This window comes from Tiliqua scincoides, chromosome 5 (assembly GCF_035046505.1).
Source record: "Tiliqua scincoides isolate rTilSci1 chromosome 5, rTilSci1.hap2, whole genome shotgun sequence".
Taxonomy (NCBI): domain Eukaryota; kingdom Metazoa; phylum Chordata; class Lepidosauria; order Squamata; family Scincidae; genus Tiliqua; species Tiliqua scincoides.
The window spans coordinates 97,899,567-97,905,889 of record NC_089825.1 but is presented as its reverse complement, the minus strand read 5'-3'; positions in this window follow the sequence as shown (position 1 = coordinate 97,905,889).

Sequence of the window (6,323 nt, the reverse complement as noted above, 5' to 3'; positions counted from 1 at the left end):
CACGCCAATCCTATCGCACTGATTTCAATACTGCTTAGTCATGTCTCATATTCCGGGGATACAAACCATAGAGGTGATTTTAATCTTTTAAAAAATAGAAACTTGAAGCTTGGCAAAACAATAGTTTAGTCTGAATCAAATAAGTTACCTATTTCAGGACATTAAGTGATGGCTTGTGGACAAGGTGAAAGGAAATGTGTTGTAACTCATTTGGAGCACAACCCTATGCATGACTACTCAGAAGTAAGTCTCATTGTGTTCTATGGGCAGTGGCATAGGTAATGAATGTGTAGCCCGCTGCTAAGCTCAAAATGTTGCCCCGGAAGTGATGTGAGAACCGGAAGTGACGTCACACCCGGGCTTTAAAAAAAGTGAAAACTGGGAAGAACACACCTCCTCCTCCAGCAGCTCACCACCCACTTGCTCTGCTGCCTCAGTGGCATAGCTAAGGCATCTGTTTGCTACCTGGGGTCAAAGTTGTTTTTATTTTCTGGTTAATTGGCCACAACTTTTGATAGAATACAGATATTCCAATGCCATTTTTTTCATTGCACTCAGCATTAAATTACCTTTCCAATGATATATAACATGATGATATTATTCATACATACCAATATTTTCACAATTGTGGTCACTAGTGTCAAGCTCAGCTTGTTGTCCTGCTAAAACTTGATGCCCAGTGCAACTGCTACCCCCTGTACCCCCTTAGCTAAGCCACTGTCTACGGGGCTTCCTCCCAGGAAAGTGTGCATACAATTGTAGACTTACTATAATTTATTGATGGGAATGTATACAAAGATACATTGTCCAGTATACTTAGCATTTCATTGATAAGCAAAATTCTGGATTGTAATAAATACTTTGGTTTGGAAAACGGTGGTTAATTTTCTAAGCTGTTCTGAGCCATGTTTTCCCCCATTAGATTACTTATGGTACGTATGAGAAACCAGTCACAAACAATAATTTCCCTTCTCTATACTGGATGGCAATAAGGGAAGGTACTCTGCACACTGGCATAGTCCAGCTACTGCTGCATTTCCAATGGACATGGATTGGCCTCATTGTTTCAGAGAATGATAGTGGAGAAGGCTTTCTGCAGAGGCTGACACCATTGCTGGCCCGGAACAGCATTTGTGTTGCCTTCTTAGAAAAAACTGACATCAAGGATCTTAATTCAGATCCCACTCATAATACATTCAAGCAAAATATATTCAGGATATTCTCCATACTTTTAACCACGACAGCCAACGTTGTTATTGTTGATGGGGACTCTAAGACTCTGGAACCATTGGCAGTTATTTTATACGTAGCTGAATGTATAAAAAGATGTCTTATAGGGAAGGTTTGGATCACGTCACCTCAGTGGGATTTCGTCAGCACTGCTGGCACTTATGGCTTCTGTGCAAAAACATTCCATGGGACTTTGTCTTTCACAACCTCCATGAAGGCCGTGCCAGGATTCCAGGACTTCCTTCAGACTCTAAAGCCTGATAAGTCACTCACACGTTTTCTCTGCCTTTTCTACAAATCTGCATTCTGGTGTCACCAGAAACACTGTACCGGAGAGGAGAAACTGGAGAGTCTGCCTCAGACTGTATTTGAGATGGAGATGAGTGATGTGAGCTACCGTATTTACAATGGTCTCTATGCTGTAGCACATGCTTTAAATGCCATATATACGTCCAGGCCAAAAACAATGCTGAATACAGGCAAACCTTTGAACATTGAACCCTGGCAGGTATATTCCTCGCTGTATTGAAAAGGTTATGTATGATGCAATCCCAAGCACACTTACTAGGAAGATAATTGGAGCACAGTGGAAATCACTTCTATGTAAACTTGCTGTGGATTGAGTGGGTGGTGTGGGTGAAATCATGTTCCCAGGCACATGGGGGGGGGGGCATATTGCTAAAGTTAAGCAGATCTGAAGCTTGCAGGACTTTGATGACAGACCTCTTGGATATCCCATGCACATTGCTTTATAGCCCAATCCTATGCATGTCTACTCAGATGTAAGTCCATTGGGTTCAATGGGGTTGACTCCTAGGAAACCGAATAGGGTTGAAGCCTTAAGTTCCAAAATGTAAGAAAAGCGGAATATAATAGGAACTTATGCTGTCAAGGTGAGACATAACCGCCCCTTTGTAGCCCTTGGAAAAGTGCCACAGCTGTCCCGCCTGCTTACACCTGAGGAGGCTCTCTTTACACCCGAGAAAGCAGATGCAAGGAAAGGCTCCTCAGGTGTAAGCAGGCAAGTTTCCAGCACCAATGAGCTGCACCATAGCCCCAAGTAAAGGAACAATTGTTCCCTTACCTTGACAAGGCCTCTGTGACTACCCTCACACTGCAGGATGCAGAGCAGGCCCCATTGGCATAGATGCATCAGTGCTGCAAAGTTTGGATTGAGCCCATAGATGTGGAAATGTTGGATAAGATGGTGAGCTGAGAGGAGAGGAAGATGAGGAAGAACTGCCAAGCGTATTCTAATAGTTTTTAATAAATGAAAAAGTTATTTTAACTTGTACATCTCAGGATTACAGGTGCCTTTTCTGACCAGGGGATTGTTAATACAGTGCACAATATACATTGAAGCTATCAGCTGTTTTCTATTTTTGTCCAATCTAGATGCACTCTTTTTTGAAGAATGTCCACTTTAACAATGGTGCTGGCCATGAAGTCTGGTTTGCCAATCAGGAACTGTCTTCTGGACTTGATGTCATCAGCTGGGTCACTTTCCCCAATCAATCCTTCCTTAAGATCCAAGCTGGAAAGATGCCTCCAAGTCAAGAGCTTACCATCCATGATGAGGCCATTGTGTGGAATAGCAGATTTCAGCAGGTAGGGCTAAAATCCTTCAGCATGGTGACCTCTTCATTTGCTTGGGAACATTCCTGAACATTAGAGCACTCCTGGAGGCATGCACTGCATGCTGTGGTGGGGGCAGGATTGAGAGGCCTTTGAGATGTAAAGGAGCATACTTTCCCCTGACCTCAGTATAGGCCCCCTGACAGCCTAGGGGTCTCCTTGTACCTATGCCAGTTCTATAACTGGTATAAGCCCAAGGAGAGCCAGAGGGTGGGGAAGCTTGTAAACTAGGGGATAGGATTTGACATGCATGACTCCCACCAGATCAACCCCTCCCCTCCCTGACCGACCCCTGTTCCTCCCCTGAAGTGCCCTATTACTCCTCCTCTCTGCCCAATACCCAACCCTGCCAACAACTTACTTGAGTCTCCATTTGTGGCAGCCAGAGAGTGTCCTGCAATGCTGGAATGTGAGTCGTAGCAGTGCAGGGTGACCAAAGGATTTTACCCCTGCAGCACAATCATATACCTGACTACTCAGAAATAAGTCTCACTATGTTGAATTGGACTTGTTGCCAGGAAAGTGTATATAGGATTGCAGCCTTACAGTCACAGTTGGTATTGTACAAGTCTTGTAGGAATGCTGAAACAAACCATTAGTACATATACCTAAAGTTAATATCCAAATGAATTTTAACTGTTCTATTTTCCCCAAACATCCAAGAAGCTGTAAATCTATCCACACTTACCTCGAGTAAGACCCATTGACTATCACTGTTAAAAGCATATACATAGTAGCCTGTTAAAAGTACAGATCTGAAACATTTCCACAACATACATACCATGGTAGCATAAAGTCTCATATATTAAAAATAAAATGCACATTGAAATGAATAGGGATCCATCCAAAATTGGTTTGCGACTCACCGAATGGGTCCTGACCAACAGTTTGAGAAACACTGAATAAGACTGCGGCCTTAGAATCACAGATCAGTATTATCCAGGGTTTGTCAGTCAACAAACAGTCAACAAAACCTTTATTTGGCATAAACATTTGATAGGTGAGAACTCTGTACAGAAATCGTAGAGAGTATAAACCTAAATTGTACACAAATATATGTGTCAGTGCACACCTATGTGTACAGACAGATACAACGTACATTACATTTTACAAGCAAACATGAATTATTTAAAAGACAGAAACAATCAGTTACTCTGCGGATCTTGCCAGAATGTAACCTATTCAGTGATTACTTGGTACAGAAAGCTTGGCTCGACTCAGGATACTCAAATTTTACGAACTGTGCGACTGAGAGGGTTGTATGTTCTACATCACCTGCTAGAAGGAATTGAATTATATCTTTCTCAGAATGCCCTGTTTTGGAATGGAGCGAGGGAGAGAGAAATTGCTGCCTTAGTACTTGATATCTGGGACAGTGCAACATAATGTGGGTGGATGATTCTACTTCGCCTAAATTGCAGCAACATAAACGCTCTTCCCTGGATGCGTTTCTAAATCTGCCATGCAGGTCATTAGAGGGGGTCACATTACAGTGTGCCAAGGTAAAAGCCCTTCTCTCCAGGGGGTGTATTAGGAGGGACAGATAATTTGGTTGTTGACCACTTGTGATTTTAAGTTGAAAATTCAGAGGGGAACATTTTTTCTGTGCTGCGCCTAGAATCTCTTGCCTTTCTATATCAAATAGTCTGGTTTTCACAAGTCTGATGATAACCTCAGGTGAAGGAGCTCCTTGTAGATCGACCTCAAGGCCCATCTGTTGAGTTTTTTTTATAGAAAAGTACTAGGCAAGGGGATAACGTTGAATCAGTCAACAGCCCCTTTAGCAGCAAGTCGTGATCAGCCCTAAAAAAGACTTTGGCCCAGTATTTTAAAAAACTGGACCATGCATGTAACTCCAGCCTGTGTTGACCTGATTCCAGGCAGAGTGCCGCATAGGGAACGCAATGCGGTAAGCCTAGAATTTTGTAAAGAAATTTGGATTGGACCCTTTCAATTGTGTTATTTAATGCTGGCATCCATACTGGGATGCCATATAAAATTTGTGGTATAAAGCAGCTGGTACAAACCGGTTGCCCCAGGAGAAGAAAAGCGAGTTATGGCTTGAACCACTGGTTTAGATGAATTAATTGCAATTGATCGATGAGAGGACCAGGAATGCTTGTAATGAAATTGAAGACCAAGATACTGGAATTCTTTGACCTGCTGTTTTAATTTTCCACCGAAAAGCCAAGATTGTGGTTTCCAATAATTCCCAAATACCACAATTTTAGACTTTTCATAATTTAACTGCAAAGAATTTGTTGTAAAATATTCAATGCAGGCTTTGACCAGTCTCTGTAAGCCTATTTTTGTACGTGAGATCAGAGCCATGTCGTCAGCATATAAAGTAAAGGGACATCCACCGATCCCAGTTTGGGGCAATGCGAGTCAAGCTTTTTTAAGAAGGGGGCCAAATCATTGATGAAAAGGATGAACAAAGTGGGTGCCAGCACACAACCCTGCTTGACCCCCTTGTTGATTGGGATTGGAGCTGAAAGGTCACCCTGTGGGGATAATTTCACTTGACAGGAAGTGTTTAGGTGGAGGACACGAATTAATTCTAATAGTCTTTTGTCAAGTCCCGTCTTCTCAAGTTTTTCCCAGAGTCTATCCCTATCAATAGAGTCAAAGGCAGACTTTAAATCCAGGAATGCCACATAGAGTCGCGATTTCTTTTGAATCACCTGTTTGAAAATATCACAGTGGGACAATATCACACAGTGGCTGACTGTGGACTTGTTTGGTCTAAAACCTGCTTGCTCTGGTCCTATGATGTTATACTCAGATATCCAGGAAGAAAGTTTTTCCAATAAGTGGGATGCGTACATTTTCCCTGCGACATCCAAAAGGCTTATTGGCCTGTAGCTAGAGGGAAGGTTCTTATTTCCTTTTTTGAAAATAGGGACCAAGATTGATCTGGTCCAGGATTCTGGAATTACTCCAAATTTATTGATTCTTGTGAATAGTTCCGCGATGATTGGTGCCCACCAGTCTGGCGCTGCTTTATAGATATCTGAGGGAATTGCTTCTGGGTCAGCTGCTTTACCCTGTTTTAGCTGGTTAATAATTGAAATGATCTCATCCTCTGAGACAGCAGGCCAGTCTGGGAGGTCTGGCGGGAAGGATGCCTGAATAGCAGAGGTTGATTTGGATTCATCAAAGAAAATTGATTTAAAGTGCGATTCCCACAATTTGGCAGGGATTGTGGTAGTACCAATTGACACTTTATGAAAACTGCCTGATATAATTTGCCAAAAACTCTTAGCATTTTTTGATCTAACAGCACTGATTAGCAGTGACCATCTTGCTTCTGCAGTACGATGGATCGAGACTCTGACAGCTTCCTTCAGGTGGACAGTCAGCTTGAAATATTGGTGTAGAAGTGTTTTACTGTTAGTGTCTCTAAATTTTTTGTAAGTGCTGCGAACAGCAGTTTTCAAAGATAAGCAGATCTGATC